At 41.6% G+C, this 27,807-nt stretch overlaps 1 long non-coding RNA gene across 1 annotated transcript in view; it reads right to left on the bottom strand.

The window, feature by feature from the left end:
• Positions 1-7,367: 7,367 nt before the first annotated feature.
• The window catches only part of LOC138064215 (uncharacterized), a 125,410-nt gene continuing 104,970 nt past the window's right edge, over positions 7,368-27,807 (bottom strand). The window contains exon 3 of the long non-coding RNA XR_011137491.1: positions 7,368-7,502. This is a non-coding gene — a long non-coding RNA (uncharacterized lncRNA). The remainder of the gene's footprint in view (positions 7,503-27,807) is intronic.

The raw sequence follows: 27,807 nt of genomic DNA, 5'->3' as shown, positions 1-27,807 counted from the left end.
TCTGAGACAGAGTAACTCAAGCTATGCTCAAAGTGCTATTATCAGGAAAGAGTTTCTGTAAATGAAAGCACTACACTCAGGTTAATAAGAATGTTTTAATCAACAAAATGACAAAGGGATTTGTCATGGGTCACAGAGACCCTTTGTCCCATGCCAAAGTCCACTTTTAATTCAACCTGTAGAAAATGCTGATCAGAGTTTTGTTATGGAATCCTTAACTGTCTATGTGAAACTTATGACTTGACTGCAGCTTATACCCTAAAGACCAGGCAACTGTATCATGATGCATGACAAAAAGTGGCACCATTGTTTTTTCTGAGGTAAGCATCCTTTCCTCTCCTACGTTTGATTTCAAGAACACAAACATCTTCCCAACTATTTGGTAGTGGTCTCATCTTTTCCACACAGTATAACATCAACTATTTTCCATGGCGTTCCTATCTCAGAGCAATGGTAACAGAAAGTTCACAGACAAGAATGCACTAAGATGCTGTATTATTTATGTGTTTCACAGCCAAATATTTGATTTACTTCTGGTTCCTCAGTTTCCCTCATCATTTGTCACTCCTCAAGCTAAATAGCTCAGTTTGTGACCTTGGGAAGCCTTTGCCTCAAACTGGAACAAACAAACCAGAAGAAAACCGCAATGATAGAGTTCAGTTCTTAAACAAGATGTCAGCATAGCTATTGTGGAGAGTAAGATTTTTCATCAGAGTCCTGAATTTTTTAAAATAAGGAATAACAGAGAACTGAACGTGCTGTGTTAGAGGGTCAGCTTGAAATATGCCATGCAAGTATTTCCATTAGGAGTCAGCAAACAAATTACTGTCTCTTCATCTTTCAGGCACTTACAAGACATTCATCTTTTTATGAAGAACAAAGCATCATCTGACAAGAAAAAAAAAAAAAACAATATCCAGGCCCTGATTCTGTCTGTTTGCATGGCCCTCCCAGGAAAACAATAAATTTCCAGTAAATACAGTGAAGAAAACAATGTTCAGTGATGTTTCTTGTGCTATATAAATTCTTGCTTTGATGAGCACTGCCAGATTACACATCTCCCTAGAGAACTATTTTTCTTTCCCTGTGCTAAGCAATATTAGATTTCACCTTCTAGTTTCTTGCAGATATTTTTATACCTCTTTGTAATAAGACTCTTAAAAGGATGATGGGGAAGCATCTTTCATTCTGTAGCATGGAGGAAAAATCATGGCATAAATAAAGAACAGGCACCAGGAATAGGATGCAAGGGTAGAAGCAGAACAAGCCACTGTTTTATTGTTTCTCTCACCCCTATCTCCAAATTCGTAACACTGAAGAAAACTGTTTAGAGTGACAGTGTTACAGTATTTACAGAACGACAGTCACAGCCTCCCGTGCTCAGGGGGTCTCACTCATTTAGCTATTGCACTTGAGACAGGGCCATGCTGGTTTTCAGATGCACTTGCATGTATTGTCTTTTGAGTTTCCAGTTTTGAGAGTTTTTGAAAGGCAATATCTCTGATGTCAACTGAGACACTGGGGAAAGCTAAATGAGCCCGTGGGGCACCATCTGAGAAGTGCTGAGGACTGCCAGATAAGTGTGCTCAGTATCTCAGAGACTTGCGTTCCCTCTTTCACCTCCTCCTTTCTCGTACCCTTGCCTCACTCAGGCCCTTGACCACAGTGATGACTCCTCCCTGTACGCACTTCAAGTCTTCAGGACAAAATGACTTGCATATAGACTTGGAAAATTTGGTGAAGAAATGCAGATCTACTTTCTGATTCTCTTCAGGTAAAATACTCAAAGAAAATTGGTGCTAGAGTACTGCTTAACCATTAAACTCTCCAAGGAAGAAATGTATGTTCATCCCAGAAGCAATGTCTATTCTTCCCAGCGACAAAACCACAGCTGTGCCTCCCATGACCAATTTTCTGCCACTAGATGGCAGAAAAACTCAAATGTTAACCCGTGTTCTCACACTATAAGCAGAAAACAAATACTGCATGTAGAATATAATATTCTCTTTAAATGCAATTTTCCCATGCCTGGATGCTGATCTCCCCCGTACTGATGGCTCTCAGTTCAGACAGGTGAGCGCAGAGTATATTCATTTACTGTCATCTTACTCAGATTTCTGAAAAAGTGCCTGCCAGTGGCAAAGAGAACTCAAGAAGAAACCACCAGCAGTGTGGTACAGTGAATGGCTTCACAGACCAGCTAAGAAATTCCAGTAGCTGCCAGGTTATTTTAAATCTAGATGAAGGTACTGTCTTCACAATTAAATCACTTCAGAAAGGACTGTCATTTTACGATTGTATACTGGTATTATGACAGTCAAGCAACAGAGAATCCCAGTGTCCTCATCTGGCTGTACTGAAATACTTTCACACCTCTCGAGATCTGATTGATAACCTAAGTATAAAATGAGAGAGATTGAGAAAGTAGGATTGCATTGGCTTCACCACAGGTAATACCAGGTAATACCCATCTTTTTACACATAATTCAGCCAATAAACTTATCCTTATTTGACTTTTCACTCTAATCTCCAGTTTTAATCTCTTCTTATGGTAAGGGTAGTAGAGTACTGAACTTTCCAAAAACACCTCCAACAGTGCAGAAGTCTACTTCTTCCGTAGTGCCTGTCTGTCACAGCTGAGCACTAGATTATCAACCTGCTTCCCACTGTGATTAACAGTAAAAGCCACTGCCAATGGTATTCTCAGCTCAAATTTTCCCAGCTCTTTTCAAGCTGAACCCTTCAGCACAGGATGCCAAAACCTTCAGCAGGTGCCAAAACAGGTCCCCTGTTTACCTTGTATTATCAAACATTTAGCATACGGCAAGCGCTAAACAAACCTGAAGTCTTGGATATGGTATAAGTGGGATCATAAAAAAGCACAGGGCACCATCCTATATGAGCGTATCCTGGTCCTTCTTATATTCCTGGTAAATGATAAGGGGGTGCAAGAAAGGCAATAGGGCATTTGCAAACCAGCAGTCACTGGTGACCTAAGACCAAAAAGTTGCAGCCACCAAGGCCTCTGAGCTCTTGATTAGAAATGTTTAGCCAAATTGAAAGAAAAAAGTCTAAGCATTAATAAATGGTCATGTTAGAAGACACAATACTCATGTCTGTGGCTAACTAAAGAAAGCATTTCCTTCCTAAAATACTGCTGTTTTATTGAACCAAATGTTTTACAGAACAAGAGACACCCCGGATTTTGTGGAGCCCTTCATGAGGGCAAGTAGATAGAGACATCCCTAGTTATTCACCTTCACAGCCACCCCACATCGCTGCTAGGTGGACCCAGCTCTTGGCCCCTGTGGCCAGCCCCCTGGCCTAACCAGGCTGCAGGCAGAGCAGAAGGCTTTCCCCTGACTGCTTACCAGGCTGGAAAGCCAGAAGGTGGAGACATCCAGTCGCAGTCAACACCAGAAATCCCTCAGCTGCAATGTAGCTGGGGAGACAGGCAGGGCTTTCACTAGGGAGAGCAATGTATTTAGGTATAGAGAGGAGAGAAGAAGGGAAGAGAGAGAGAGAGAGAGAGAGAGAGAGAGAGAGATGGTAAATTTAGAAATGCAGGAACATGTAAAAGCCAGCAGAAGACTATCGATCAGATATTGGTACAGAACAGAACTGAGCAAATTATTCAGAATGTCTGATTTGTTCTGCCGTTTTTAATGATTCCCCACTCATCAACTAAGTTCAGAGCATCATTTACAGTTATTCACAGTGATTATCAGTAACATCTCTCATGACTAGATGACTACGAATGCTTACACAATCCCCATGAAGTCATAGGCTTTTCTTTGCATCACCCAATTAAACCAGTTCTATATATAACAGTCTGAAGTTTGAATTAAACATTGCACAGCTACCAAGCAACTGGAAATTTGCTTAATTTCAAGTTTGCTTTGAAACTTTGAAATGTGCTTTTGGTAAGTGTGTAGACTTAAATTTAATTCCAAAAAAATGTTTCTTGTAATAAAGCTTCTTTGCTGGAATATATATGTTGCGCATGCACCTAGAGATGAGCAAACATAGACAGTAAAGATCCCATCTAGAAGCTGAATGGTATTTGCAGTTTTCCTACACCACGACCATATGTCATGTCTGAGCCATCAATCAGTAAGGCAGATGTAGTTGTGTGCACCAATCTTAAAGGGTCACCAAGAGCAATACAGAACATTTTCTCCTGGTAGTTTTTGAATAGGCTGTAGGTGACAATTATTTCTCTACAGCAATATATTTAACTGCTACCAAACCTATTCATCTCTGTTTGCCTCACAAAGCATGGCCTTTAACAACTGTGATATACTACAGTAATAAAAATATATGATAACCCAGTTCTACAAAGAGGTTTAGTCAGAGGGAAATCTACATTCCTAATTTTATGATAGTTTTAGACTCTATTTTGACTCATCTCACACATGCACCCCATACATCATCTCCGATGTTCATTTTCCTTTCCATATCACTTTCAATTGGGAATCATATGGCCCTACCATATGGCAGTCAGACAAACTGCTGAATATTGGTGCGGAGAAAGTGTCTCGCACAGTCTTTGCACTATCCCGTGGTATATCATTTTTTTCTCTCTTTCACACCTTTAATAGTGAGCGGTGTGGCACAGTGGCATTTCCAAGAGAAAAGGGTTGCTTCCCTTGCTAGTTACTAGCCTGGTAGACTGAGCTTTAAACTGTTGCCCGTTGTACCAAACATTTGGCAGAGAAACTTAAAAAAAAAAAAAAAGTGCAAGATACTTTTCCATCAGTCTACACCAACAGGGATCATCCTGCAACGAGGCATTCAGAGCCATTTAAACTCCATTTGATGTGAGTTAGTGCCATTTCTCAGAGGTGCCTCTCCTTGAGGACCCCATTTGGCCCCCGCCTGAGCAACAACAGCCCCTGTGGCATTGCACCCGGACCCCTGCCTCGCCACCGGCCCCACTGATCCAGGCCCCGGTCCTGACCCGACCCACAGGCAAGTCCCGGCAGGGCTGGGATGAGGGGCACCGGTGAGGGATGGATAGCCAGACAGCTGGGCTGCCATGAGCAGTGTCCCAGTAAGGTGGCCACAGATCTGAAGGAAGGCCCACAGTGTACTAGGCTGGAGGGAAACAGAGGGAAGAGGGTAAGTGCCCTGGCGGATGGTGCCCTGAATACCGAAATGCTTTACTACGGCACTGTCAGTCTGCTAGTACGATTGGCAGAAAGTACTTAAGAAATTCTGTGTCGGAGATGAAAAGCTCACACACCCCAGTACGACCACCCTGCCTCCACCAGCACAAAGCTCTGCACTGCTCTGATTCTGCACCAGTCAGAAAGTAGCTGATAAAACTTAATGGCATCAGGACTAGGATGATATTTTATTATTACATGCACCTTAAACAACATTCCTACCTTCTATTGCCAGCAGATTATCTTCTGGCATCATCGCTACCACTTTGCTTTTTGCTGTGCGGAGAACTCCAAGGAAGTTTTGAAAAGCAAACCATAATCCTGGGTAATGTGGCCGTCTTTGCTAAAAGGGCCAAAATACAGTCTTAAAGTGTTCCCTTATATTATGGTCAAAAATTAAAAAAAAAAATCCTACTCACAGCTATGTGGAAAAAGAAACATTGCTTTTATAATAATTTTTTACTGCTTGCCACATTAAAATGTGCAGATATATATCACCTGCCAAACTACCAATAGTCTGCAATGCAAATTATAGCATAAACCATAGACTGTCCTCTGAAATATTCTCTGCTGTGTGTGCGTTTCCATTTCTTCACCTTTCTATGCTTTATTTTTATTTCTCAGGCTGCTCAGTTATGTATTGTAGCTAAAGAACTTAAAACAAAAACAGGTGGTGGAGAGGAATGCATCTTAGATGGAACAGCCAGACCCATTACAAGCCTTTTTCTCAGATATCTGCACGGTGCAAATGAGCGTGGAGTTAGCCGGGCAGAAAACATACCTCTCCTGAGGGCATTTCAACAATGACTTAGTAGAATCGAGTGGGAGGAGCCTCAGAGAAGCCTCAGAAGAAATGGATAGCTGTCCAAGAACGTCCCTTTTTTCCCCAGCAATAAATGGAGCAGATAGAAAATCATGTACTACCTAAATTTACAGTTCAACAGGAGAAATGTGTACGAGTCAAATATTCACAGTTCTTTGTCAAACGAACTGACATCATTTGTTTGCAGAATGATAAAATCTAGGCAGAAGTCAAAAGATTAAGTTTCTTTTCATATCACGCTAACCTTTGCTGCCAGTCACACTAGCATGAATGGAAGTAAAATCACTGCCTTTTTAGAAGTGATATCACACTTGTCATGGTGAAGCTGCGACAATGGCTCTTCTGTAGTGACTTTTTAGTACTGTTGACACTGTAATGCACCAAATTTCTGCAAACACAGCCATTTCTGCTGGGCTTTGCAACTGAGGCGTATTCAACACCTGTATGTTTTGTAAAATGAAAGTCCAAAATGGAGGGAACAGAGAAGAAGTTTCTTTAGGCAAGCAAAGCACAGCTGGTGGATGTGGGGGGAGAGGCCCTGAGTGACTCCTGTTTATTTTAAGGATGGTTTCCCGGGCTGCTTAAAAGAATGCAACAACTTTTCCAGGCAAATGGAAGCAGTAAAGTGCCAATCTCGTTAGGAACCAAGCTCTTCCACCAGCTGACCACAGTCTAGCGTCCTCTGACACTGAGCAATGGAAACAATCATACCCCAGTTCTCAGCATGTCTGCAGAGCAGAAATATCACACTTTCTGAAATGTTAAACCAGAGCATATAATGAAGTAATCTTCACGTAGCCCCCAAATGCATCTAAGATCATTGTTGTTCACGTGACCTCCTAGAAAATACCTGATATTATTTGCAAGCAAATATTTCCACCAAATATGTGATCCACTTAGTGTAGGTGGTCTGGATTGCCCGCTTTATAGTTTCCATCGGTTATGTGGTGGTGATCAAAATGCAGCTCACAACAACTCACTGTTCAGCTCACTGGCTGCTGCCATTCCCACCCCTTTCACATCTTTTATTCAATATACAGCCTACAGGAGGTGAAGAAGCACAACCGCCACCGTGACAGGAGAGAGGAAGGACTGTAGTGCAAGGCTACAGCCAAACACACGTGCCTTCTACTGGCGTCAATCTGATTGTGAGATCTAGTTGTACCGGCTACAGTGCACCAGCCCCAGCTGTTATCTTTCTACAGGAGGCCATGAATCAGGGACGAGATGTTGCCTCATCACACATTAGAGTAAGCAAGCACGTTACATTTGCCCCATAGATTAATGTAGCAAAAAGAAGGAAATAGCGTTGCCAGTGATTCAGTGATTCAGTGATTGGCAGTGATTCAGGCGTAACCCTACCTGCAGCTGTAGGTGCTGATTCTAAGTCCTTATAAGCCACTCTTGCTTGCTATCACATGTCCTGGAGATCTATGAGTTAGGTATGTAAAAGGTAGTGGGTGCAGCATCTCCGGGTGGCTGGGGGTGCAAGTCTCTGGTAGCTCAGGATCCTGGAAGGCAGATATGGAAAGCGTAGTAAGCAGGGAATATAGAGGCAAGATGCTAAGCCCTTAGTCTGGGGGAATGTAGGAGAGAGAAAGGCTCTTCAATACCTAAACATGTATTATACAGCTTATAATGCCCCAGATGTTTTGCCATTCCTGAACAATATAAGCAATTGAGTTTCATTACTCCAGTTCTTTGCATCATCTGAATTAGACACACAATTTCATATACTTCAGTTAGACATGTTGGTAGGAATACCTGCACAGCAGTGAAAGCCTATTATGTTGTATGAGAACATCATCAACAGTTTATCAATTTTGCTTTTAAACATATGGCACGCACTCCATCCACATGGAAACAAGCGGAAAAGCAATGCAACTTGCAGCCCAGTCTCACAGTTCTGAACCAACTTAGCTATCTCCACTCAGACAGAAATCTAGCTGAATGTATGCAGATGTCAGGTGTGGCTTGCCAGTACACTGGTGTAGAAAGAGATACATATCAGAAAAGCGTAGGTCCAGGAACAAGCCTTTTGCAATTAGTGCAGAGAACAATAGGGGTCCCTAAGACATAAGGTGGGACACAAATATTGCAGACACCAACAGTTAGGCTGCAACAATCTCTGTGCAAAGGAAATTCAAGCATGAAAAAGCAGAACATCTTGCACGTGGAAGCATGCACTAAGTTTACTTGCTCATATTCACTAGTTCTGTAGCTTGAGCAGTGGGAGGAAGGGCAAAAACACCTACCACAAGAAAACAGAATTCAAGTTAGAGGGAAAGTCTGTTCCACTTTGGCACAAGCAGATTTCACTTTTTCAAAAGCTATCTGGTGGTTCACTAGCAGAGGCAATACATAGCAGAGCCTGTTTTCCTCAGACACCTCCTTTCTGCATTCCCCCGAGACAGTCTGATGTGCAAACCTCTCGGGGCATTATTGTTGTGAGTCAGTCAAGCAGTCACTGTGTGTCATTCAGTGCACCAGCTGTCACCGCACAATAGCATTCATTCCATTGAACAATAAATTAAATCTCCCCTGAGCGCTGGCTGTAGCCTGCTCTGTGGCTTACTATCAGTTAACACGTGTTACTCCACACTCTACACACCACACTCAGGAATGCAAAGCTGATAGTGCAGGCACATGGATTCACACTTGACGTCCCTTGTGAAATGCAAGTTTCTCTCTCTTTTTTTTTCCCCCCCTTTTAAATACCAAATATATAGGCTTCTCTCATAAAGCATGGGCTTGCAGGCAGGAGAATGGCAAGGTGCAGAGAAAAGCATCTCTGCTCTTAGGTCTCATTGGCACCGTTCTGCAGGAGGTAGTGACTGGCAGCTATGTTTAGTGCTTTCTTGGAGCCCTATTAAGAAAGCAGCCACCACATTTTGTGGGAGAAGCGACAGAGGCACATTTTCACTTTGTCCTTTGTTCTACAGTGAAAATATATTTCGGTCATGGAGGACTGTGACATTTTTAATTTAGAAGCCACTTTGGATCTGTGATTTTTTAATGTCTAGGAGGATGAAGCATGAAGGTATAGAACTGAAGTGGCCAAACATCTGGGTCTAAGTTATTCTAGATACTCACTACCTTCTTCTCCTCTCCTTCCCTCATGCCAAGCTGTTCCTTAGCACTTCTCCTCGGCTTGTATGAGGGGTCAGCAGCTCAACCACATTCCCTTGACCAAAACAGGCTCTCAAATCTTCAACCTAAAACTGAACTCTGGCCTCCTGAAATACCCGCTAGCCCATGATTAACTTCTTCATCCCTAGGTACATCCTCATTCTCTTCTTATTCTCTACCACATCCTCTTTTCAATTTTTTTGTCTCATTTCAGTGTGAAAAGAGAATCGAAATAGGCAACATCCCTGTGGGACAGCAGTCCCGTTTCTGATCAGCTCTACAAGCCAGCAACCAGCAGGAGCGACAACAGACTGCAACAGGCTCTGAAAGAGCGGGACCGCATTCAGTTTCCTGAAAATTGCTTTGCTGGTTTGGAGGCATCGCTCAACTTTCTGTGTCTGTTAGCCTTGAATTCGGCCTCCTCAGCAGCAACAGAACTGCCCTCCTTTGCTCAGCACTTTACTCTGTTTACTGGCTACTGTCCCAAACAATAACCAGAATGTTGGAATAATTAAGGTCATTGCTAAGTACTTGCAAAATTACCATGGGCCACTGTGCAAGTGATCACTGGCTGAAATATGAGCTTTCCGTGCATGCTTGCATATCTGATTCAAGACAAAACATGTTCAAGTAGGCCATGCTGTGGTCTTGCAAAAACACAGCTTCTTGGTTTTGTGAAAAACAAAACTAAAGCATAAAAACTCGTTTGGGAATGTTCAGTTTCCTGTTTCCTTTTATCCAAATCGTAATACCTCAGTTCAAGTTCTGGGGGTGGTTTTTTTCAATTTGTAAAGCATTTGGGAGACCAAGAACTACAAACCAGTGCTATTAATGCTGTTAATGCTACTATCTAATTGTCTGCAGGCATTTTGCTAGCTCTGCTTCATTTATTTGTTAATAAAAATTTTAACATGAAGCCATCCCTAACAAGAAATAGAAACACACAAATAAATGAATCTGGTTTTTAAAGCCACTTTGACTTGTGAGAGGGAAAAAGAGATCAATTTTTCAAAGACCCCATACTTTACATTTAAATTAGCTGTTACATGTAGGTCAGATCAATTTCTTTTGCTGTAATGAAAAGCTCGCCTCTAGCACCGGAAGGGAACTGCTTCTGGAGTTTGGAGTTATAAATCTGTTACATCTTTTCAACATGGTATCTTGTATTACTCAATCCTTTTGAATTACTCAGCCCCTGCCTCCTGCATATCCTGTTCTACTGTCTATTGCCAGAAGAATACACATAAATAGAAGGAGTAAACAGAAGAATAGAATAATGAATAAACAGGAGAATAAACAGAAGAATACTGTGACAAACTGTAAGGGTGGAGATTTTAGGCCTTTTTTTTCTTCCCTTTTTAAATGCTCTGTGTTGACACATGTTTCCAGACATGCTGCTGTACGTATATCTGGAGGCTGGTTTGAAATTCATACTTCTCATCTTCAAGACACCTAAGTTAACTTTTCTGATTATTTTGCACAACTCTCTCATAAAAGCAGGTAAGCTGTTAGACCCCTGGAGAGGGGGAGCATCAGAGAAGGAACTCTTTGCCCAAGGCAACAGCAACACCATGACAGTCAGAGGAAGCTCTCCAGGCTTGTGGCATGACGCGCAGGCCAGCAGACCATGCTGCACATCTGTAACGTGGCAGAGCCGCTGACGCTCACACCAGGGACTGCTGCAGAGAGGGCAAAGCAGACCATGAGGAGAAAGGCAGTGCTGCCAATACCAAAGGAAGTGGCATGGGTTAAAGGGTGCCTGAGGCTGGGGGGAAACCTGCCCGGCAGGGAGCCTCTGCTCCTTGCCTTGGAATTGAGAAGGTCCATAGAGAAGGACTTGGAAATACACTTTGAAAGAAGTGACAAAGGAGAATGAAAACTCACAGCTTCATCTTTATCAGTCTAATCAAAGTGACTTTAGGTCAGTTTATAGGCAGTTTATAGGATATCAGTTATCCAGCACAGGATAGATGATTGTTCAAAAGTTGATTTTGAGAATACCCCTTAAAAGAGGTGATTAGAGGAAAATAAAAATTAGTCGGGAAGGCAAAACTTTGTAAGGGTAGCACTGAAAAGATTTTCACGTTAGGAGCAGAAGTCATGAATAGTCAGGAGAAAGGAGTGGGAAGTGCCAGATTTTATCAATGATGAAATTAATTTGTTTAAACAGAATTACAGAAAATTGGCCAGAACTTCAGAAGAACCCATCAAAGCTAGATACACAGATAAAATAATGGCAGATGACATTTAGCATTGACGAAGGTGAACTAATGTACATTGGAGGAAGTACTTTGCTCACATTACCGAGTCCTAAGCTAGTTATAAGGAATGATTCAGAAAAGAATATCTCCCCATGCTGTGGACAATGTAATGGAAAGATGGTTAAAAAGAAGGTTAAAAAAAAAGAAAATGTTATAAGAAGTAAAATAGTATATCATTATATTTAATCGGTGCATGAAAAACTCACCTGAAATAAAGTTTTGGTCAGCCCATTAGGATTGTAACAAAAGCAAAAGTTGCAAAGATAGAGAGACTAAGATGCTCAGGATAGTTTAGCTGGAAAAAAGAGATGAATTAGAGGTCAAACCAAAGGCACACAGTTGAGAAATATTTTCAAGGAGGTAATCCACATATTTTTCCTATTTCTGCACTTCCAGGTAGACCCGGAATTTAAACTGTTTACCTACTCTGCAAAAAGTGAGTGTTGTTGGGTTTTTTTTTTTTTTTTAATATTGCTATTCTGCATTGAGATGAAGTCAAAACCTTCAGGAAAGCAAAAGTAACCGAGCTCAAAATATTCAGTCCCCCAGTGGGTAGGCACCGGGACACAGAAGACCTATGTGCAGAGGGCCACTCTGTCTAGCTGAAACCACAGGCAAGTACATTTTTCTAGGATGCCCACGGTGCTGAGGTAAAGGAGAAGGCTCACTGTCTTAGGTTTTGAGCAGAAATTCCTTACTGTACGCGAGAGGCCCATCCTGTTAAAACTGGACCTGTTAGGTCCCTTTTCCCTAAAAAGAAAGGGATTTTGACACGCTAATGCTGACTCTACTGATTTTTGCTTGAAAAAAGTCCTGACCAGACCTAATAACTACGAAAGAGGGAAAGACACATCACTGAACCTAGAAAGCAACAAATTTAAAAGAAAATACTTGATTTGCATAGCAAATAATTAGCTAAGGAAATTCTGTAAATAATTTCAAGACCAAGAGCTAAGGGAGGGTGCACATTCTGACTGCAACTTGCATAGGTCCCAGGATATCCGAAATCAATTCTGACATATCCTCTACTGTGCTCTCATGCTCTCAAGAGCTGCATTCAGCAGCTTGGCATCGCAGGCTTGAAATTCGAGCATCCCTCTGTGTCAAAAAATTGAGTTTTGTACTTACTTAGAAATAGCTTGTTCCCTTGCTAAGGTCTCCTTGCCTACTACTTTTGTGAGACAGCTTGCACCGAGTTGCAGCAGAGCACCACAGGCAAAGCTACATAATTAATACACTAGAAAATTAATTAACCTAGTGCTCAGTGAAGAGATTTGTTCTCGGTAACATGAGTCTGAATAATCACTTATCTCTTGCTTTCATTCAGTGAACAGTTTGCAAGCATCAGCAGCTATTGCCGGCAGTTACATCACTGATCTGTCATTCTTTCACGGCCATACCATATGGACGATAATAACTTAAATGGAGCCTAGCAGATGTTAAGGACACAGTGCATGGCTGGGAATGCACAGATAGGCCCATGCATGTTTGCATTAATTGAGATGTTTTATACAAAGATTTCTATCTTCCAATAAAAAAATATATGAATATATTGACATATATGTGGGGTATATCTGTGTTTATGTCTAGTTACAGCGTTGAGGAAAACAGATGGCACTACAGAGCAATTCTTTTAAGGAGCTAATTGATCTTCTGAGACTGACTGCCACTCTAAAAAGCAGGGAGAGAAATGACAAAAGATCATTTCTGATTCAGTTAGATTAGCAAAAGGTTTTGTGTGTGCAGCCACACACGAAAGTTTAAATTTTAACACATCTTGTAAAGAACATAAAAATTAGAATCTTTATTTTCCTGTCCTCCTTTGCCAAATGCATTCCATCATTTATTTCGGGGCAGAACAGACACTGTTCGATAGATCTACCCAGAGAAAAGTGGGAAGCAAACATCAGTTTGGGATCACCTCTCCTCCTTCCCGACGTCTGGGGACACGAGAAGTACCACGAGAAAGCGTGGGCCCGCAGCTCAGCTCTTCAGTAGCAGCCCACACACCCCTGTGCTCCTCTTTTCATCTTACTTACTCTATGAAAAGCAAAAAAAATGCATGGTACTTCACAAAAGGAAGTGAAAATTTTCAAAAGCAAACAGGATGCTTCAAGCTGCAATGAAGCAAGCACAATATTGCACACACACACACACACACATACACACACACCCCTCTTTGTCAGCTCTCAGAGACAGGATTTTGTCTAAGTTTACCTTTGGGCTGACCCAGAACCTCTGCTCTTATGACTAACTCAAATTCAAGAGAATTTCATGAATTCCAGGAAACTCATGCAGTATCAAAGTGAGGGTACCTGAGACAAAATGATAACCTACTCTCTTCCACTTTTTTCCTGTTCCTGTGAACTTCTCCTTCTGGGCTAAAGTACTCTATCTGTACAGTTATTTGACAGTATGAGGGTTACCAGAGTTATTCTACTTCCTTACAAAGTTATAAGCAGTTAGGGTAATTGCTATATTTTCCACCTGCAAGCTAATTTTCACACTATTTTCAGCTGTTTCATATTGAGAGTAGTGAAAACGCGCTTTTTCTACTGAGCTGAACTTGATCATACAGTCTCAAGTCACTAAAATAAATTTACAATGCAGAAGCAGAAATTACTTACATTAGCCAAAAGAGAAAAAAAAAACTGCTCCTGTTGAACAAGTGAAACTTTCACAGTAAACAAAAGGAAACTCAGAATTGCTCCTCTTTCAGATCATCAGGTTAGCTTGTGTGAATCAACTCAGAAGCTAACACACTGAAAGTGATGTCGAAATAGTGAGGTATTTAAAAGTATTTTCTCTGAGGCAAATCCAAGACGTTGGAAGTAGGAGGGACAGCAGGAGCCTTCTTTGTACTGCCAAGGTGACAAACTGGGGAGAAAGACTGCTAGCCACTCCATTCATATAAATGGGCTCTTCACATCTGAGGGTAGGGTTAAAAGTTTCACCAATGCGCTCTGAATATTAGAAACAGAGAGGTGGATCATTTCAGAAAGGGCTGTGGAGGTGGACTGGGTAGAAAGCTACTAATTCATGTCTTCAAGTGAAAGAACAACTGAAATCTGATGCCTGAAATGCTGAAATTGCGTATTCATTCTAAAACCCTAAAGCAGCAAACACACTTGTGACACAGGGAAAACTCAGTACCTCCAAGAAGAATGCCTTGCACATGTGGAAAGACACTGAGAAATCAAACAACTGATTTTCCAGTACCAGAACCGAAACAAAATGGGACTCAAGACGTTTTTGGCTTTAACAGTGTCACTATAGCCTGAGGTTCACCCATTCCCATCCTCCTGGGTATAATCAAAATCAGCTCTCCTTAGGAACCCTGCCCCTCCTTGAAAAGAAACTTAATCATTTTTAGAGGCTGAAGACCTGTTGTACACTTGAAATTGGCCCTACAGCAATGTGTGCTTCCCACCATAGCTGCAGCTTTGAGCTACACTCAACAAACGCACATATACCAAAATACAGTTTTATCATCCCATCTCCACAGAGGCTAAAATAAACACAAGGTTATACTGCTGAAACCCCCAAGTGCTGTGGATACCCAAATGTATTGCAATCACGCATGAATGTACACACACAAGCAGCCAACATGTTGCCGTAAGGTGGCAAAAAGGAGGCACTGAAGCTTCCCATAATTAAGCCAATAATGTAGCAAAAATGCACAGATGTTTGTTGCACCCACCCAAGCCTTGTGAAAATACATGTAACATAGGTTACATAGGTAACATAGGAGCACAACATAGGTAATTTGCCCCCAAAGGAGGACAAGAAAAGAGCTAGAGGGAGGGCTCCAAGATGGGATGCCCCCTTCTGTCTCTTCTGCCTTCTTCTGTCCCAAAAAGAGAAGAAAAAGCCATCACATTGCTGCCCCGGAGAAGCATGGCTCACAGGATGGGGGAGACCGGCAAAGGTCCGCTGCTGGCCTCCCCCACTACAGCTTGTTCACCCCTTGTCTTCCTCTTCCACGCGCTGACTTGCAACCTGTAATTCTGTGAGCAATCGAGGTGTTCCAGCCTCTGCCGTCCACGGGCTTTCCGGGGTCGTTAGTCAGTTGTTCTGCCCTTCGCTCTTTCTGGAGGAGCAGCACAACTAGTGACCGGAGAAGGAGGCAGAGCCTGGCAATAATGACATTTGCTGGGGGCTGCAAGCAGAGAGGAGTTAAGCAGGAGAATCAGGAGAAATAATACAAAAGGACTTAGAGAAGCCGAATGTGAGCCATCGTGACTCATCAATACCTTGCTGAGAGAAGCTGCAAATCAAAACATAAAAGGTATGATTTTCAGGTCAGCCTTTGCCTCCCACTAGTAGCAAACAAACAGAAGAGGAGGGGGCTTGTCTTTGTTTTTTTTTTAACTTAGTGGTTCATTTATGACTAAAACACCAGCCCTATATTAAATGAAACAGAAAGGCCAACTGCCTACCTGAGCAGGTCTGTTCCCCTCTGTGCATCAAGTTCAGAAGTTGCAGAGGAGCTCAGAAATTGTCTCCCACCCCCAGCTACTTGGGCTCATACTCCTTAATCTCTGCATGGATCTGCCTGTGGGATTCCACGCTGCAGGACTGGCCCACAGTTTCAAGGAGCCAGGTTTCGTGTCAGAGATTATAGGCCCTGAAATTGCCAAGGGCTGAGCAATTTCTGAAAAAAATCAGCCGAAACTAGCACAGCTGAAGCTACCACATGCTTTAGAGAATTTCCTACAACTCATCAGAGTTGTGCAAGGCTTAAGGGAGAGCAGAGGAGAAGCCTCTGTTCAATTGTACTAAACAATTGGGTTTATTTCACTCTAAAAGAGAAATCTCAGCTTCTTTCTTGCAGAGAAATTCTTGTTCTGAAAAAAATGACAATGCAGAAGACAGTTTCTTTCAACTCTCATCAGGTTAAAACCCTTAGGTGTGTATATGTGTGTTTTAAATATGTACACATTTCCAGAAAAGATGTCTGTGTCTGTACGCACGCCTGTGTGCGCGTATATATGAGATAAGCACACAGCGGCGTGTGTGTGCACGCGAGGTACTCGCAGTACTGCGAGGTATTAAGTACCTTCAGTTTCCACCTGCATCACTAGAAGAGCAGTGAAATTATTCTACTTAAATTAACTCCCAGGGAACCTCACAAACTCATGAGAAGAGTTCAAAACTCACCTGGAACCTCATTTCTGCACAATTGACTCAAATAGCTGGTAATGTAAAAGCATACAAACAAACAAACAAAACGCCACAAAAATGATTTTCCTATCGCAAATTACTATATCATTATCATCAGTTCCAGGCCCTTCATTTTATGAGCGTACAGGTGATGATAAATGCGCTATCCTTTGGTTTTATCTGTTTTACTTTCTATAGCCTCTGAGTTACAGCAATTACTAGATATTAAGTTGCCAAAACACCTTTTTAAAAATTAACCTTATTTTTAGAACTAGTTATGATTTTTCAAATGATGTGATAGAATTGTTTTCCTGCTTTAGCACAGGTCACATTAATAGACTCTTTGCCTAACTCTGTCTAGGCATTTGGAAAGTGCTTAACCTAGCAATGTGCCCATAATCTGGACAAAATGTGAGTAGGAAGAAATATTCCTTGTTAACAATCTGTGAGGGTCCAAGAAAGCTTTTTGGAATAGGAACTAGATTTATAAGTCAGACCCTACTTCCCCTAACGTATAAGACAGGGAGACCAAAACATGTAAATAAAAAAAATGTTGATTTCAAGGTTCCTTATTAAGCTATTTTCCCCACATGTTTGAAGATCAATCAAACATCAGCACAGACTAATGTAGAGGATTCTCAGTTCTCTTACAGACAAAAACTCCAAAGGTTAAGGATGTGGCATTCATCATTATTTTGCAGCTATAATACGGTAGCACAGAATGGACCTTTTGGTCCAGAGTGCCTGCATGTTAAACGTTGTGCATGCAGTCAGGAGATAGGATGTTTCCAACATCAATTCAATCCAACAATTTAGTGACTAATGCAAAACAGACCGTGTGGGACCGCTGTCCTCGGGGGAAAATGAGCATGTGTTGGACATATGCTCATTTTCCCCTGAGGACAGCGGTCCCACACAGTGTCAACCGAAAGTTGAAAAAAATGCCCTTCCAAAGAGCAAAGCACAATCACAGCTAAGAACTCCTCAGTGAAAACCTAAGGAACAAACTATAAAGGAACCACTTTTTACAATCATTTTCCTATAAGGGAAACTTCTGCACAGCACTCTATGGAAAAATCACTTGGCAGATGTTGGAGGGAAAGTCCCCCTTTAATCTGCAGCTCTTTTCCTGCGAACTCCTGTCTTTTAACTTTCCTCAAAAGATTTGGTCAGCAACATCCTTCTGCATATCCCACCAATTTCTCATAGCTGGCCAAGTCCTGCTACTTTGGAAAAGCCTTTACTCAAGGCAGTTACCTTGCAATCTTCCTTCCATGGGAGAGATTTAAACTCTTCTTTTCCAGTAACTAGCCATTCTGCTCCATTGCAAGGTATGAATTTGGGCTGATGGTTTAACATTTCTGCTGTGGCCGCTATACAGCTCCAGCCCCATGCTCTGAACCCATGAGCAGGAATGTCGGACCAACAGTACTCGCTGTGTATGGATGCCAAATATCTCTGCCTTGCTCCTTGTTTATTTGCAAGAAATGTTTTTTTGTTTGTTTGTTTACATGAGGGAACAAAGAGGTTTTATGGCTCGTGAAGATAGCTTGACAAGCGGCATGCCTTCATGGAGGGGAAAGTTAAGAGCACTGCGTTGGCTTCCTCAGAAACACGACAAGCATAGCACATGCTAGCTGAAAATATCTGAGGCCCAATTCACATTCAGCCAGAGCAAATACATTTATTGCTAGGTGACAACCATGAAGGCAGTGCGCCAGGAAAGACCTACAAACTCACAGAGCAGCACAGGAAACCTCAGTCGCTAACTGAGTGTCTTTGCTAGCCAAAGTAATGTGAATTGTTAGCAAGTATTAGCTCTGGAGGAGGAAGAAGAGGGACACTATCCTTCGGCACAGCTCCTTCCCCAGGCTGGAGCTAGGACACCATGTTAAAATCCAAGTTACGCACTGCCCTCACACCTGAACTCGGACGCTGAATGACAAGCATCAGAGCAATTGCCTGCAGAAATGCCCCATGGACAGGTCTGTCTCCGCTATCACTGCAGCTTTGCTCTGCAGAGCTGACATAGGCGATGTCACTTCACAGCGCAGGCAGAAGGGAGTTCTTAAGAACTAAAGGATTTTAAAAAATATTTGGAATTGTTTTAATATACCCACCCATTGTAGTGGTCGTGGGGCTTGGCTGCTTGTTTCACTTTCTAAAAAAAAGACAATGCAAAATTTGTGAATTTATTTTTAATACTGTGCATGGGGCAGAATTTTCATCCAATGTATTTGCTGCCATAAAAGTCAAAGTATTAAAGAACCTGCTCATCATTTCCCCTAGCCACATAAACATTGATTATGCTTTAATAAACGTTGTGCCTGAAAAACGCAGAGAGATTGTGAGGCCTTTTTTCAACAGCTTCTGATTTCCTATTCACACAAAATCTTACTCTCTAGCAGTTGTACTTGGGCCCTGATTCTGCAAACACATAAGCACAAACGTAATATTGCACAAACGTAGAGCTCCATCTTGTGCAGCGGGCTCGTACACATGCACAGTCATCAGGCTCACTGCTTGCTGGACCGCAGCCTGATTTTGTAAGTCAACAGCACCACTTCAGAGACCTATTTTTGCTACAGAAGATTTCTCACAGGCACATCCCACATGGGTTCCCTTGTGCATGCCAGACGTGCACCCTATTAGAAGGGCAAATCCTACTTCTTTTTTTTTTTCAAAACCTCTCTGTGTACAACATAATTCTCATATGTATGAGAAGATGGAAGATTAGATAACATGCCAGATTTTTTTCCCTCTTTTTTTAATGCTATATGTTAAATTAGAAAATCAGCCAATGTCTAAAAAGTGCTTTGAAGGTATTACATAACACGAAAACACTAAATAACATTCACGGGCAATGGAAATAGAAAAGAGGCTATAGTACTTGAGATCTTTTTTCAGGTACAGCACAAACTTGAGCTCTACACAGTGTTCCTGAATTGCCTTCTCACCAGGAACAGCAAAGTGCCAAACCCCACAAGGACAGGCCTTTCAGCAGCTAGCCCGAATTACACAGGACTCCTCATGCTCGGTGAGCCTTAAAAGGGTCAGAGGTGCTCTTGAGATAAGCATCTGAACTTCTGGCGATTCTCTGAAACCTATCCAGACCTCTTGAGATTATGAAACTAGGTTGGAAACAGAATAGCTACACACTTCTGTGTGTGTTGTTTCTGTTTCTTCCTGCTTCAGGCTAGACCAGAAAAACCATGAGAACAACAATTATCTCAGGCAAATCTGCCAAGTTTTCTGTTTTTTCCCAGGAGCCTGCTGCTTTTTGTCCCTTTATATGGGTCTCCTGAAAAACCCAGCTACATGCTGCTGCTTCTAATGACAGGCTTTGCAATTGGCATAGGAGGGTGGAGGCAGTGGCAATCTCATATGCGATCAGATAATGACTTCTGCCCTCTGAGAAGCAGCGATACCTCATCACACCAGCCAAAGCACTGCTGTCAGCTTTAAACTGGTCAATTTAATGAGAAATAAGCCTTTTCAGTTAATGGAAGTGATTCTGATTTTTTTATAAGTCTACAAATATCTGTGTTTTTCTAAGTCAGTTTTCCTGTTTGAATGGTTTTGTAACATGCCTGACTCCTGTGTTTCTGTGGGAAAGTGCTACACAAAGATAAGGGAAACAGATTTTTTATTCAAACCAGAAAATAGGAAAACTGACTGTGCAGAAGTACAGCCAAATACACAGAGAGACCTTTCCTCCTGCTTCAGACATTGCACAGGAGGTGATTTTGGTTCTTGCAATATAGATGTGAACAGATCCCACTGTCAACCAGCCACTTGAAACTCACCACTAATAAAGAAAAGGTAGGAGATTTAGGCTTCCTAATTCAATATCCCGGGAAAACTGCAGGCAAAACAAGAGGCAGATAATTGCAGTTTGGTTTTGCTGCTTCTTCTTCTTTTCTTTAGCAACTCTCTGAGATGGCCAACTTGCCAAGCTGAGGTTAATGTTTCACCTCAGTGTCAGCATTGCAAAGCCAATGTCCTGAATTTTTAATGCTATCTGTCTGCTTTTAACTGGTGCTTGACTGAGGTTAGGCGAAAATGCATAAATACATGTAAAACACTGTATTTCTACCCCATATATCCTCAGATTACCAAAGAGCTTTCGAAAATCAGTTGGTTTCAAGCTGACTGCTGCCAAAACCAGGTCTGTAGAAACCAGGATTTCCCTTTCCCCACCTAGCCATTTTCCATCTGAGTGCAATGATTGTGCTTGTGGCCAGGTTTGCGGAAGGACCTGGGGAAGTGCTCTTGCCACTTTCTCTTCTCTGTATGAATACTCAAGGCTAGACCCACTCTAGCTCAAGTCAACACAGTCCTAAGTAAATCCCAAGTCCTAACTAAATTAAATTTCACTAAATTCCTGATTCTTAGTTGGCACGTTACTGCACTTGCTAACATCACACCCATACCCCTCCATTGCTGCAGCATCACCACTTGTTGCAGCAATGAAAAGTGCAGCTTAGGCAACTCATTAGAGGTTCACCTCTGAGCCATTTGGTCTTGCTCAGAATAGTAAGAATGACCAAAGGCAGCCTATACTGCAGCAACCTGGAAAATAACAGTAAAAAAATTTCTGGTATAGAGGTGGCCTGGCAAGAAGGCTCTCAGGAGTCAACAGTCCTAAGTAATAAGTTAGGAATATGTATGCTAGGTTATGGGCGTACAACCAAATGTGGTTTAGCCAATGATTGAGACAACTGAGCAGCTTGGTCACAGTACGCTTGTGTCAACCTCCCCTCTTTGATGTTTAGGCAAAAATTCACAGCTTGTGTGTGTAACAGCACAGCATACACAGGGTCAGCTGCAGTGGCGCTGGTGACAAGCAATAACTCATTAAGCTACAGCAGCTTGCTTGTGTTGGACCCCGTGCCTGCACTCTGCTGCTCAGAGCCTGCGCAGGGAAAAGGCAGTGAGACAAGGGGGTGAACGCGCAGCACACTAGTTGCTCGGCACTGATTCCCAGATGCATATTTCTAATGACCACCATACATGAAATTTTCAAAGTGGAGAGAACTATTTTGCATACAGGCATCTTTAGGGTGCCTTAACACTGTCTGCTAGTAGAATCAGTAGAGAGTCGCTAGTGCTCTGTAAATTCACATCCTGATGTATTCACATCACTTTACCTACTAAGGACTTCAGACATTCCCAAATTAGCCACAGCCTGCTGTTTGCAATGCAGGTGGATGAACATCATATTCATTTGAACAATCTGAAAAAACACACCATCACGGCTGATATTAAACATTATCCATGGGTAGTGTCTCAGTGATATAGGGTATAATACAGCTGCATTAATACTGGTCCCTTTCTAGGACTGTGAGCAAAATATATGAATCAATCACATATACACTCAAAACTCTCCTCTATTCAAGTTACTATCGTACGTTTCAGTTGTGGAAAATAATGGTTAGACTCTTGCCACTTTAATATGCACTATGTATCTTCCTCCATTTGCCCCAAATAATAGCGGGGAAATAGCTAATACTGAAGTGCTGAATTTCAATAATATCCATTTATATCCTCTCTCCTAGAAATTACTACTCTTTTGTTCAAGTTTGAGCCTGCCATTAAATGCACATATAAGTGCATTGGAATATGGACTTTACACAGGTATGGCCCAAGGTAATGTAGAAAGGTGTAGCTTTGAAAGAGTACAACCTAACTCTTCCTCTGTAGAAAGAGCTGAGCGTGCAACCATGTGTAGGCTTCAGCCACCTTCCTTCTGCCTCTTCCAAGCAGTGCTGTACTCACTTAGCCTTGCAGTGCCACTGTGGTCCCCAACAACAAGACTGCATTTTTACCCAGTCATAACTTAAGGCTAAGGAAAGGGAAGATTTCTTGCACACACTCTCATCCATTTGAGTATTTGCGTAGGATAATAACAGTCTTCCTCTGAACAAATATTTAAAAATCTGTAGAGTACAAGCATATGAATTAGTTTTCCACAAATGAGGACAGGCAAGCAGAAAGGTATTTACTACAGTGTGGGCTTGTCCTCATCATTATCAACATTTGTTCCTTTGCTAGAAAACAACCCCCACACTTACGATAACAGCTCTAATTCACATGCTTTGCTCACAAAGATCAACACAAATTCAAATGAACAGGAACTGCTACATTTGAATGCATAAACTTTAACTGTGAGTTAACTTCATCAACAGCCCGAATGCAGGTTTGGGAGACCCAGCTTTAGCAAAGACTCAGTGGAGTCCATTCTTCCCATTTGTACCACTGCATTAGGAATAGGACCTGCTGTACCGCTCTGTGCAAAAATATATATATATCTTAAAACATACGTTACACTGTTGTTTTTTGCTGAAGGTCCCTCTGAATCTGGTGACATTTTCAGAGGCAATTACCATGCCGTGAGTTTCCTACACATCCTGATGGGTGCAGAGACTGAATTATCCACCCATCCTAGGCACGGTCTTGCTGGGAGAGGCCGAGGTGCGGAGACAAGGCAACAGCGGGTAGAAGTTGTTGTCTGTTGGATTGCTCTATGGGTCAACGGAGAGACCTCAGCCTCCACTATGTTCAGTTCAGGGATTTTCAAGTACATTCAGTGTACATTCAGATGAATCTGAATTAAAACAAATATCCTGAGGCTATTCTCATGTAAATCTTGTTAGAAGACTCAATAAATTGCTGATTTTTAAAAAAGAAATCAAAGACTACTACTTAACATGAAGTCTCTTAAAACACATTCAGAATGGATTACCACAAAATATGCCATCCCCTAATACACACTTACCATGCCCTACTGTGCAGAAGCATGGGATCCTTGATCTTTGAGTATATACTGGATAAGACAAAGTCTTATTATTCCCTGAATGTGTTTTCCCTTTATTGAGTACATCCGTATTATTGATGTTTTTATGCATTTTGATAATACTGCCTCTGTGGTCAATGGAGTTATTTATGTACTCCCACAACATACTGAGCAGCTTCCCGATGAATCACTTTCCTGCTTTTCTGTGAAACAGCAAGGAATGATTATGACAGCACCAGGAAGGTGATGAATTCAATTTGTCCTTCATGTTCAAGGGTGCATAGTAAACTGTGGTACAGTTAGTCACCATCGTGGAGAGCTGGCAAGTACATTAAGATCTTATGCAATTACTGTCTCTCTTTCATTGTACCTCATATCCCCTGAATGTCAGTTCACTTTCTTTCTAAAAGATTTCATTCCGTTTTAATTACTTCCATCACTTCCTCTTCTTTTCACTCTCTGATGGAACTACTTTGCACTGAGCATTTATGTTCATATAGGTACTTATAAATCTCTTCCAAATAATCATAAAAGACCTTAGTTTTTCATAGCAGGGAAGGGGAACTCTTTTTTTTTTTTTTTAATAGCTTTGTCGGTATTTAATATGAATTAATCAGGTCAATCAGTTAAGATAATACTTGCTAGAAATTGCTTCATACACAACCAATTGCCACATAACTTTATAATGACTTCCTTATACTCTAGCGTCCCTCTTCATTTAGTACTGTAGCAACACTTCTTCCAGGTAGCAGCGGTTACAAAGCGACGTGATAAAACACAGGTTCCAACTTGTAATTTCCGGAACAACCCAGAAATTGTAGTAGGTGGCAGCATTCACAAGTAAATGTGACCTAGCTGACACTGGCTATTATGGCCAAGTCTTAAGACAAGCGCAGTAGCCTCCACCCAAAAGGGGTACAAATATTAATAATAACAATGCCCAGCTATCACAATTAAAATCCATAAACATTCATGGTAATGAGCCAATAAATCAAATTATATGGCAGAAGTGCCCATGCCAGTGGCATAGCCCACGAACAGGAAGCAGTGACCATTGATTTGGGGTACGCTGCAGGGCTTCCTACCTGAACTTTCAGCTTTTGCAGCTGTGCTATCAATTAAAATTTAATTGAGGAGAAGACACAGCACAGTGACCTTTTGCAGATGTGAAGCATACTGTGACTGGGAATCGTGGCGAGGGTAAGAGATCATTACAGCAAGCTGCTGAATTGGGTGATGTTGCACCAGGTTCATAATGCAAATGTATATTGTGGAGGCAGTGCCAGAGGGCGTTAACCCAAACTAAAAAACTTAATTCTGCAGTAAAACCAACAGTTAACAGACCTCAAAAGCAGCAGGAGAAGCCTATTACATATTAGTGAATCTTTGAAGTAGGCAGTTACACCATTAAACGCTACACAATATGTAGATGTTATTAATGATCTGTATTGAACACGGGGTGAGAAACAAAGGGCTCAGTGAACCACGGTTAGCTGGTGTGTCAACTTAATGTATCAATGTCCAGATATACTTTGTGGGTGCTCAGACTCGCATTTGTACCTCCGTGTTTTTTCTTAGTGCTTAAATCTTGCTTGAGTGCCACAGCCACTCCTCTAAGTTTAGATTCAGTTTAAAAACTGGAATTATAGTTTTTATAAAAGACATGTGCATACAGTCTGATTAAACAGGGATTGTATGTCTTAGGAGAACACTGGAGAAACTGTGCAATGAGGTAGGTTGTTTTGTGTCTGATTTTGCTGTAATACTAAAATTGCAGTCTCACCACATATGTAGAAAATTTTCTGTTCAACCCGGGGCATAACACCACTATGTTTTCTTTTTTAATACAAGATAGAAGTTTTTTGAGGTTTCTGAGCAATTAGAACAAGTTTTTGGACTTCCTGATGTTAGGCTAATTCGTGCTTAACTCTAAAGACAGTTACACATACATCCATTTGCGAAATAAGTGGCTCAGGTAGCGTTCTCAGGTAAACCAAGAATGCTCACTTATATAATGTTAACTACACCCACTTGTCCCACTGTGTTACAGTGGGTTTTAGACCCTGAAAAGCAGTCTTAAATAACTTTCTTGTGTTAGAGAATTATATGGGAACTGTTTGGAAAAGAAGATATACCTTGCCTAAAGTGACATTATCCCGTGAAGTGACCTTTTCCATTTGAATCACACTACCGCCTGCACACTGGGTCAAGGAAGAGTACGCTAGTCTCTCAACAGACATGGCCACAGCGCAAAGAATTTACTGTCGAGATTCTGCCAAGGGCGGCAAGAAAAGGAGGCTCACCAATAGCTGAAGGATGATAGCACAGCGAGATTTTGGCAGAGAGAGCACGTTCCCAGAGGGCCTCGCTGAGCATGAGCAGTTGTCAGCCTTGCAGTGTTTTGCAAGTTTTTGAGAGAGTGATTTTAAAGGTGGGAATAAATCGAGGAGTAAGTTACAACTCTGTTATTAGACGGGACCCTCAGGTAACGTTATTATGGGTTCTGTAAATCTCTTTCTTTCCGAGGCCATCTAAGAAAGCAAGGGAAGCCGTTTATGTGGCCAGATCTCTCCAACACAGTGCTATTGCAACTGGCCCATTTCATTCCTGCAATGAGTTTTCTTTAAAATGGTTTTTGTTGCATGATAACTGATGAAGGGCTGTGGCAATGAGCAAACAGCTTGCCCCCTTAATGACTAATTTCAGGCTCTTTCAGAACTGAGAGCCTTGCTCAGGTACAACACTTGTGCAATATAGTCTAAACATTAGAAAAATACCATTAGAAACTCAATCTTACCCCTTTTCCCCGTCGATTTGCTTGGGAGTTCAGGCAGACTCATCTGACTAGCTGTAAGATCTCCCATCCCACCCTCAGATCTCATCAAGGATAACATCCACTGAGGAAAATGAATGTCTTTTCAAATTCAAACACCTGCCACATCTACTAGTACTCGTCTTCCAACTGATTCTACAAAGTTTAGTAAGTAAGCTAACTCCAAAATAAAGCACTTTAGTCTGTTCTTACAGTATGTTTGAAGATAATTATATCCCTACGTGGAATTACTGGTTCCAGTGATCTTCTAGGGCTTAACACCTTGTCCGATCTTCAGATGTACACAGCTAGAGTAATTAAGCTAATTTAATATATGTATATTTGGGAACATATGATGTCTGAACATTTCTAGTTGGTGTGCACAGGCTATAGTTTCTAAGATCCTGGTCGTCAGATAAACAAGTTCACAACATGATCGTGTGACTCTACAATCTTACTATTTATTTTATAATAAATAAGAAATTGCTAGAGAAATAAGCAGGTGATTTTGATTTATATGATGAAGCATGGTTATGAACCTTTGCTCTAAAAGCATTACAGATGTTTTTATCATTATCTTTTTTTTCATTTCAGAAAACTACAGAAGACTTTGGAGCTGCAGGACAGCAAAGAAACCATAGAAACCATACTAAGACAAAGTTTCCAAAAACTACTTTTAAGAAATATATATTAAGTTCAACTGGGAAACAAGAGGAGACAATGCAAATTGAGTTCAAATCTAGGTTTCATAAAGGCAGTTGCAACAGTGACACAAACACTATGACTGTACTTCATAGATAGCATCAGCAACCTTGTGTTTATTATCAAAACACCGCTGTATTGAAGACGCTCAAATATCAAATAAAAAATCTACTTTCTGAGTTGACATAATTCCTGTAGATATTTACACATCAATGGTTTGAGTGTGTACAAATCACAGGGGACAACCTCTCCCCATCCCACCCTCAGATCCCATCGGGGTAACATCAAGTGAGGAAAGTGAATGTCTTTTCAAATTCAAAGATCTGCCACATTCAAAGTAACAGATTCCACAGCCATCAAGAAGTCATATAAAAATGTAAGTACATTTTATTTTTTCTTTGTAAATATTTGTTGGCCTCAAATTCAGTAGCAGTATATTTTACAAGCAAATCTTCTCCCAGCATCACAGGTCTGGATCCAAAGAAGGGCAAACTCTGTGATACTCAGTACTTGAAGCCACATCACTGTGTCAAATGCATGGCTGTGTAAAGCTAGTTGAAGTAGGTTAAAATACTCCTGGATTTTTTCCTGCTCTGATACAGTTGCTATCTCAAGGAGAATTTGTACAGCTGGCACGGTGCAGGCAGCCCGTGGTGAGGAGTACATCTCCTCTGTGTTGTGTAGTAAAGAAGTGCTGGCATGAAACTCATGGATCTCAATATCATGTGCAGGCATTTTTTGAAGTCCACGTCACCTAAAAGAAGCCCCTGGTCATTCATGGGAAGGAAGGTGGTCATGGGAAAGTACCACAGTTCCACTTTACTCATAGGGACGGGGCGTGGGGAAAAGAGTAGCAGAAGCATTGCAGGTCACCCGCATGCACTGCCAGAACAAGGATAAGGAGAGACTTTTCTCTGATAAGAGGAAGGGATAGACAATTACTATTTCCCCAA

This window comes from Struthio camelus, chromosome W, assembly GCF_040807025.1.
Source record: "Struthio camelus isolate bStrCam1 chromosome W, bStrCam1.hap1, whole genome shotgun sequence".
In the NCBI taxonomy this organism is placed as follows: Eukaryota; Metazoa; Chordata; class Aves; order Struthioniformes; family Struthionidae; genus Struthio; species Struthio camelus.
Note: the sequence above shows the minus strand (reverse complement) of the source record. Positions and strands in the feature narration are given on the sequence as shown.